Source organism: Dipteris shenzhenensis, chromosome 8 (genome assembly GCF_047967505.1).
Source record: "Dipteris shenzhenensis isolate YYH24624 ecotype China chromosome 8, Dip_SZ_1.0, whole genome shotgun sequence".
In the NCBI taxonomy this organism is placed as follows: domain Eukaryota; kingdom Viridiplantae; phylum Streptophyta; class Polypodiopsida; order Gleicheniales; family Dipteridaceae; genus Dipteris; species Dipteris shenzhenensis.
The window spans coordinates 59107189-59117492 of record NC_141603.1 but is presented as its reverse complement, the minus strand read 5'-3'; the positions used below and the strand labels follow the sequence as shown (position 1 = coordinate 59117492).

Genomic DNA, 10304 nt, shown 5'->3' with positions numbered 1-10304 from the left:
TCTCATCATAGCAGAGTTGGTAGCACTGATGGATGGCGATGTATGGAGAGGCCCTTGGTTTCTATGATTTTCCGGATGATTAGGGCCAAGGCCTCCATCCCACATGAGATTATTCGTGCAGAGCTCGCTGCCCCTCCATTGGTGGTGGAGGCACTCACTCGATCAGTCTCTTTCATGCATCGCACCTGGGCTCTCCCTAGAGACATATATGCTCATTTAGCCCTAGAGTCTTCACGACAGTTGGCATCACAGGGAGATAGATCATGCTGGTATGCACAGATGACATCTTGGTTTGAGCTGCATGGCTTTAGTATGGACAGACTACCTCCTTTTCAGTACTCCCTAGATGCACCCTCCATCTCTTTCACCCGGGCAGACATTACTCGGCTTATCAGGCAGGACTTGACTCAGTTGGATACCAAGAGGACATGGATACAGCCGGCACATGAGCTTGGTACGAAGATGGCTTTCTATAGAGAGCATCTTCTCCAGCTTACAGAGGACGGCTTTGTGATTAGACCCAGCTATATGGATACTCATCTCTCTCATGGGATACGGTGTGCTCTTGGTCAGAAACGCACATCCTCACACCAGCTAGAGATTGAGACAGGCAGATTTAGAGGTGTACCAGCTGAGGCCAGGATTTGTCAGTTGTGCCATATAGAGCCAGAGACAGAGTTACATTACATTTGTCACTGCCCAGTATACTATGAGATACGGGGTCGTTTTCATTGCCTATTCAGAGAGGGCTTCGGACCGCTTTCTAGGGTCATGAAATACCAGGATCAGAGATGTCTCGGACACTCTACTTATTGGAGTTGCGTAGACACAGAGAGGATCTCTTGAGGAGGGGCTCAGAGAGGGAGACACAGCACCAGAGGCACATTACAGACTACTTTCAGCCACCACAGATTGAAGAGTCAGATCAGCAGGCTCCACAATATACCTCGACTAGATGATCGATCGGTGGAGTTGGGACGGTCTCGCCGCCCTAGGATGAGGGGCCCATCTCGACACCATCGGAGACTACGACAGAGGATCCACACCATACCAGCACGGCATGGGAGTCGTCCAGCCAGAGTTCTCACCATGGAGGACATTGATGCTATCCGCCATCAGCCGATGAGAGCGATCTTTGGATAATTGATGTATATGGTGTCTAGAGAGCTCTTGGATGTATCCTCTTCTCCTCTCCCAGATACTACTCTTCTCCTCTCCTAGATACTACACATTAGGACCTCCCCTACTACCTTTTTCAGTTCAGTTTTTTAGTTAGATTTTTAGTTCTTTTAGCTTTCAGCTTTTACAGACTTTGTATCAGATCCACCACATTTGTAAACTTTTGGTCTCATAGGTCATTTTGGCCTTTTGAAGACGTTAATATATATATCATATCTCTCTGTTCTAGGGTTTTCATCTGCATTTTAGGGTTTTCGAATTGTTTTTAGAGTTTTTCCTTGCTGATTCAAAAACATCATTTGCAGCCTAATAAATGTCATAACCAGCCAAGGGAAATTCTAATTTTTCATCAAAAACAACATCCCGGGCTGATTATAATCTTCTTTGAATTGGGGTTATACAATCTGTAGCCTTTGCTCTCATGACTGTACCCCACAAAAATGCATTTAGTGGCTTTGTCATCCAACTTCCTGCACAACTCTTTGGGTATAAGGTCACAACCACTTCAATGGCGTGGTCCACACCCCTCAATGGTGGCAAACCCGAAGGTAAGTCATTAGGAAAAACATCCTTGAAATCAGTCATGATTTCTTGGAGTAACACAGATTCATCCAAATCGTGTAATTCTATCGAAGACAAGCAAACACTCTGCCGGAATTCAGTAACCATAGTGCCAAAAACAATAGAATCATCTAAAATAGACAGAAGACAACGATATAAATCAACATCAAGAGTTTTAATATCTTTAAATATTTCAAGAGCGGAAACAACAGGAATAGCAAATCCATTATTTACAGAAACATTTTTACAAAGTGACACCGCTACATGCAAATAATTGTCTTTAACAAACACCAAGGAGTGATGTACATAGTCTATATACAATGAGTCTTGTTTATCATAAAACCAAGAAACTGCTAAGATAACATCCGCGCGGTCGAGACGCATGATATGAAAATCAAGAGTCTCCCTGTAAATCCGCTAACTCCAGCTCAAGGCCAGGAACCATCTAATTCGACACATCCGTGTCCTCGCCACTTGCCACGAGCCATCCTCACGCGATACTCATGGTCACATGAGCGTGTCAGTAGCCCCAACATCTGAACCAATTTTGCATCCACAAAATTGTGAGCACTCCCATTATCCAAAAGCACAGTCACATCATGACCATTGATCTTTCCAAGGAATCGGAGAAGATCATGCTTATTAAACACTTGTGTACTAACTTTACAACCAGTTGCATGAACTGTGTGATAGGTGGTAAACTTCAATATTTACAAATTCAGAGTTACCCGAGATCTCTTGGAGCTGAACCAAAGGATGTTTATCTTTGCAACCCTTAGATTTCAACATTGATATATTGCATAAACATAACAACAAAAACCTTGGTAGATTAGTTAATAGGTGCTATTCTTAGGTGTTAGTGAACTATTTCTATTCATAGGTGCATGATACTTTCGGACATGGGTCGGACATTTGTGTATGTAAGCAGCCTAAATGTGTACAGTCCTCCATGTGCTAAACTCGCCATGCTACGCTAACCCTTACCTTCCATCGCAAGTCGGTTTCCATCGGTGATAATTACTGATCAGCATGAACAATCTACTGCTATTAGGGAATGTACCACCTTGGGGATTCCCACAATCTGTGTCGTTGATACGGATTGTGATCCAGATCTCACGGATATTCCAATTCCTGGTAATGATGATGCAAGATCCCCCATCCGATGGATATTAGACAAATTAACATTAGCCATTCATGAAGGTCGTTCAAACTCGAAGGTCTCGAGATTGATCGATAGTGAAACTGGTGACTATTCCAATCATTCCGAATAGGATGAAGTAAACGGGGAGTTATATAATAGGCACAAGTATGGTATAATTCCACTTCAGGAACGATTCCCGTAATATCCAATGCTTGAGATGTCTATAAATTCAATCATTTCACACAAATTATTTTCCACATAATTTTCATTTTTTTTGTTTTCTTAGTCAATTTATGAAGGGGGAGGGGTGACACGGATATAAAACAATTGCCCATTGATGGGATTGATGATCTACATCAAGTATCGAGCGTGGAGGTAGGTTAACATCTCTATTGGCAAATAGGAAATTTCCAAGTTCATGCACAAGTTCTCGTAACTTCCTGGGTAGTAATTGCCATATTGTTGGGGTTATCTGCTGTAGCTACCCGCAACTCACAAACCATCCCGACTGGCAGTCAAAACCTTATTGAGTATGTTCTTGAATCTATTAGGGATTTGACGAGAACCTAGATGGGGGAAGAGGAGTATCGTCCCCGGGTTCCATTTATTGGAACTATGTTTTCATTCATTTTCGTTTCCAATTGGTCAGGTGCTCCGTCTCCTCGGCGAATCATTCAATTACCTCACGGAGAGTTAGCTGCACCTACTGTTGCACCAGCTGTGCTTACATCAGTAGCATATTTCTATGCGGGTCTTAGTTATTCTGGTAAATACATCCAACCAACCCCGGTACTGCTCCCTATCAATATTCCAGAAGATTCTACTAAACCCCTATCACTTAGTTTTCGACCCTTTGGAAACATATTGGCTGATGAGTTGGTAGTAGCTGTTCCCGTTTCTTTGGTCCCTCCGGTTGTTCCTGTCCCTATGATGCTTCTAGGATGATTGAAGAAATATTTAAGTGGGATTCAATATATGTCAGATTTGCTTGTTCAACCTTTGCTTCTGCTCTGCAGAAGACCATCACGATTCTGCTGCTCAGCCTTCTCTCTACAGAGAAACTCAACCATAGTCCTCTCGCACAGGCAAGTCTCTCGTGCTCTACATGCTATGGTTTTGTGTTTTTCTGATGTAGGCATCGAAGGATATCCATTGTCGTTAGCCCTCATAATGTATATAAGGGTTGCGCTTGTATGTAGAACACACATAATACAATTAAGAATACACTTGAGAGAGTACAATTTAGAGATATGTTTATCTTGTATCATCTTTTGAATGTACTTTTTATTATCAAATAATACTGTCTGTAATGTTCTATGTAATGACACTTTTATATGATGAGAAGATGGAGAAGAATGTGTATGTTTTTTTTATATGATGCATATTCAAGATGCAGGTCATGTTCAATTCAAGATGTATGTTCAGTTGGCCGTTACAGTTGTCTCACGAGCCTGTGCCTAGTTAATTAAAAGTCTTGAGTGGCAGAACTGTTGCTTCATCTTATTTTCTAGTTTGATTTTTAGTTTTAAGTATCGTAAGACCAACTTTATATGAATGTGTGTGTGTGTGTGTGTCGCAATATAGATTAGAACAGCCTTAATGGTATGTGCATTACGAGAGATTCTTTGAGCTTGCTAGTCACAAGCTCCTGCGATATGCTCTCTTTCCCTGAACAACATCCATGCATAATTAGACCAGCCTTAATGGTATGTGCATGTGCGAGTGTAAGTGCAAGGTGTGTCCTGTGGAAGTATGTGTGTGGAAGTATGTGTAACTGTGTAAGTGCAAGGTATCTGAGAATTTATGCATAATATTACTTAGTTGTTTATATTCAAGTGGTCAAGAAAAGTATTACTTTATGCAAATGTGGATAGGTAAGAGTTCTTCTAGCTGCTATACATGCATATGCAATTATACATGTATATAATCATGTATTATTTTACAAGGTTGCATGTAGCGGATGAAGCACCACAAGAGAGAAAAATTTGGTTTCTCATGACTACTACCTCTTGACTTGTGGGGGAGAAAGAGTAGTGGATGAAGCATCCAAATATGCATGACTCAATATGGTTGAAAATTTATATATAATTTGAATATGTATATTTGAGTTCATGCATGTTTGGGTGTTTATATATTTGGGTATATATGCATATTTGAATGAATATATTCCTATTATTTATATATATGTATATTTGAATCAATACATATTTGAGTCATGCATATTTGGTTATCTCTATATACGTTAGTATATATGCATGTAGTTTTAGAGATAAACATTCTCTACCATAGACCATATCTTTGGGCTTCTCTGCGCTTGATCAATGGGGAAAGGCATGGAAGAGCAGACTTTATTGCTGCCTTCTTGTGGATTTCTACAAAGCCTTCAAAAGCATCCCCAAAGACAGACTCTTCCATCATGTTCATGAGCTCTAAATACCATTTGCATAGAGAATTTTTTAATATATACATACATATAAGTGAAAGTATATTTAGAGAAAGGTACATAAAGATAAAGCTATATGTATAGATAAAGATATATAAAGATAAAGATACATATAAGTGAAAGTACATATGGGTAAGTTTAGGTAATAAAGGTATATATAGGCAGAGGTACCTACAAAAATAAAAGTACATATAGTTATATTTAGGTAACAAAGGTACATATAGATAAAGCTATATATATAGATAAAGATACTTTTGCCTACATATAGATCAAAGTACTTATAAAGATAGAGTTACATATAGATAAAGATACCTATAAAGATAAAGGTATATATAGGTGCAAGTATATATAGGCAAAGGTACATATACCTCTACATATATGTACCTTTACCTATATAAGGTATATATATAGATAAAGCTGTATAGATAAAGGTATATAAAGATAAAGATACATATAAGTGAAAGTATATATAGGTATATCTAGGTAATAAAGGTATATATAGGCAAGGTACCTACAAAAATAAAAGTACATATAGGAGATAAAGCTACATATAAAGATAAAAAAACTTTTATCTACATGTATGTAAAAGTATCTATAAAGATAGAGTTACATATAGATAAAAGTAGTTATAAAGATAAAGGTATATATAGGTGCCTATACATATAGGCAAAGATACATATATCTTTACATATATGTACCTTTACCTATATAAGATACATGTATAGATAAGGTATATAAAGATATAGATACATATAAATGAAAATACATTTAGGGAAAGGTATTTATAGATAAAGCTACATGTAAAGATAGAGATATACATAAAGATAAAGATATATATAAGATAAAGATATATATAAGTGAAAGTACATATAGGTATATTTAGGTGATAAAAGTACATATAGGCAGAGATACATAAAAAAATAAAAGTGCATATAGGTATACTTAGGTATTGAAGGTACATATAGATAAAGCTACATATATAGTGAAAGATACTTTTACCTACATATAGGTAAAAGTACTTATGAAGATAAAGTTACATAAAGATAAAAGTACTTATAAAGATAAAGGTATATAAAAGTGCAAGTACATATAGTAAAAGATACATATACCTTAACATATATGTACCTTTACCTATAGAAGGTACAGATAGATATATTTAGGTATTTATAGATAGAGGTACCTAAAAGAATAAAAGTACATATAGGTATATTTAGGTAGTAAAGGTACATATAGATAAAGCTACATATATAGACAAAGGTACATAAAGATAAAGATACATATAAGTGAAAGTATGTATAGGTATATCTAGGTAATAAAGGTATATATAGGCAAAGGTACCTAAAAAATTAAAAGTACATCTAGGTAAAAGTACCTATAAAGATAGAGTTACATATAGATAAAGGTATCTATAAAGATAAAGGTACATATAGGTACAGGTACATATAGGCAAAGATACAAAGTGTCATGGTAGAACAGGATGCCATGACAAAGAGGAAGCTAGGGGGCATCTATCCATCCATCCATCTATCTATCCATTAATCCATCTATCTAACTATCCATCCATCCATTTATCTATCCATCCATCTATCTATCTTTCCACCCATCCATCTATCTATCTATCCATCCATCCATCTATCCATCTTTCCATCCATCCATCTATCCATCTATCTATCTATCTATCCATCCATCCATCTATCCATCTTTCCATCCATCCATCTATCTATCTATCTATCCACCCATCCATCTATCTATCTATCCATCCACCTATCCATCCATCCTTCTATCTATCCATCCATCCATCCATCTATCTATCCATCTATCTATCTATCTAGCCATCTATTTGTCTATCTATCTATGTATCCATCCATCCATCCAACCATCCATCCATCCATCTATCCATCCATCCATCCATCCATCCATCTATCTATCAATCGATCCATTTATCTATCTATCCATCCATCCATCTATCTATCTATCTATGTATCCATCCATCCATCCATCCATCCAACCATCCATCCATCCATCTATCTATCTATCTATGTATCCATCCATCCATCCATCCATGCAACCATCCATCCATCCATCCATCCATCCATCTATCCATCCATCCATCCATCTATCTATCTATCAATCCATCCATGTATCCATCCATCCACATCTATCTATCTATGCATCCATCTATCTATCTATCCATCTATCCATCTATCTATCCATCCATCCATCTATCCATCTATCTATCCATCCATCCATCCATCCATCCATCCATCCATCTAATTATCCATCCATCCATCCATCCATCTATCTATCTATCCATCCACCCATCTATCTATCCATCCTTCCATCCATCTATCTATCTATCCTTCCATACATACATCCATCCATCCATCCATCCATAGCTTCAAATGGATTAAGCCAGGGCTTTACAATAGCGATTGAGCTAGGGATTTAGGGATTTGAGCTAGGACTTCAGAGGAATTGAGATAGGGCTTTAGAGGAATTGAGCTAGGGCTTTAGAGTAGCGATTGAGCTAGGGCTTCACATTAGGGAGTGAGCTCAAGAGCTTAATGGTTGTGAAGTCCTAGCCATAGCTCAATTGCTGTGAAGCCCTAGTCCTAGATGTATATATGTGTTATCTATATATGTATATATGAAGATATATATACTATGTATATTGGCATACATGTATTATGTATGTGTGTATATATCTAGAAATGCATATTTGTATATGTATTATGCATATATGTATGTGCATATTTATCTATATGAAGATATATATATGAGCATATATGAAGATATGTATTATGTATATCCGGTTGAGCTAGGGCTTCAAATCAATGATTGAGCTGGGGCTTCACATCAGCGAGACGATGCGGCTGAGCTCAATAGCTCAATCGCCGCCGTGAAGCCCTAGCTCAAAGCCCTAGCTCAATCGGATATACTATGTATCTATCTTTTTATCTACCTATCTATCTACGTACCTATTTACCTATGTACCTATCTATGTATGTACCTCTACCTATCTAAGGTAGATAAATAGATAGAAAGGTAGATAGGTAGAGATAGATAGAGTCCGCGAAGAGGTGTGTACATGTAAGAATGACTTGCACTCATTTTCATAGAGAAAATTCAATTTTTCTTATTGGCTGAGGCTACTGCTATTAATTTTTTTTGACTTACATCATGTGCACATCCGGTCAATGGTCTAGATTAAGTTAGATTCCTTGAAGACACAAATGTAAGTCCTAGGTAGCCCAACTTGAGGACATATATATGTAAGTTATATATCCCTTGAAAACACTCATACAAGACACTCCTAATAGGTGAAGCCCCCCGTCGTCTACACTGATGAGCAACCGCACAAGGTTTTGCTTCCCATAGACTTTGTCTGACATAAACTATGTCTCTAAGATTATGCAAGTATGGTTTATGAAAAAAATTGGTGAGCTTTCTAGAAGTGACTTGCTGCACGTATGACTCGCTCGCTCACGGGAAAAAAAACTCTCTCTCTCTCTCTCTCTCTCTCGGGCTATGGTGGAATGCAAACCTCTCACTTCTGCGTCACTCAAGGTGTTATTCCATCTCAATCCGTGCACCAGGTAACCTGATACTCATATTGTTTACCAGGGATTGGAGTCCAATTCTGTTGTTGGAATGCACTTGTTGCCAACATGTATGTGAAACAAAATAGACTGCATGATGGACAATTTGTTTACTTGATTCAAGATCACGAGACAACATCCCTAGAGGGCAGCCCATCGAGCACCTGTTGCCCCTTTAAAAGAGCACCGCAATTAGCATACATGTCGACTAGAGCACTGCTCATCACAATTTCATTCTGTAGCAACCATTTCTTTGCAATCTCGTCATGGATTTATTCCCCTTGTTAGCTGCTCCTATCATGGCACATGCTTTCAAGATGCAAGCGTAGGTCACTTCACTGTATTTGGAAGGATGCCCTCATGCTGCATCTCTTCAAAATAGTGCAGTGCTTTCTTGGCGTGACCTTCTTGTGCATATCCTGCAATCAGTGCAATCCAAGAGAAAACATCCCGTGAAGGTAGCCCGTCCAGCACTTATCGTGCCTTTGAGACAGCACTGCACTTCGCATACTTGTCCACTAGAGCATTGCCCAGCACAATGATCTTCTGCAGCAACCCCTGCCTTGTATAGGATTTGTTTCCCCTTCAAGATGCTCGCACATGTCTAGTAGAGCACCGCCCAACACAATGTCGTCGTGCAGCAAGCCCTGCCTTGCGATCTCATCATGGATTTGTTTTCCCTTGTTAGCTACTCCGATCGTGGCACATGCTTTCAAGATGCATTCGAAGGTCACTGCACTTTGTCTAGTTGCTTTATGAGAGGAGCTTATGGTTATGCCTTGTTTGTTCCTTATGCATAAAAGCTCTTGGTTGTGAAGAGGTTAATGTGCATTTCAAGAGAGAACTAGCATTTTTTACATGGCTCTTGGAGGTAGGATGGCAGGGCAGAATAAATACTACCTTTTTTTTAATTACATTTTGAATGCAGATATTTGTGTGTACACACTAGTATGCAGAGGATATGATCAGTGCTTGCATGCATGTACGATGTAGATACTATCACAATTTCATTGAGAAGAGAGAGGAGAGAAGAGAGGTTTTTAACGTCGTAGGAAACTATCCCAAGAGACCAAATTGATCTATCCGACAAGTTTTGAACTCAAGACCTGTGATTCAAGAGGGAAATGAGATAACCAATCTACCACACTTGGGTGATAGAAAGGTTATCCCATTTTCCTCTTCTTATTCACACACACACACACACACATATTCTTTTTTATTTAATTTTTTAAAAAAAATTGGCTACCCTCTTCCTGAATCCAATTCAATTACATGCTTATTTTTGGACTGGGCTCTCTGCAACTGCGACTGTCGATGGCGGCGAATCCATATTTGGTTCTGAAGATTCGGTGCTTTCATGGTGGCTTGACCTTCCCTTGTG

The 10304-nt window shown here is 38.5% G+C and overlaps 1 pseudogene; it reads left to right on the top strand.

The window, feature by feature from the left end:
- LOC147899755 (uncharacterized) lies at window positions 1-1143 on the top strand (annotated as a pseudogene).
- Window positions 1144-10304: the final 9161 nt, after the last annotated feature.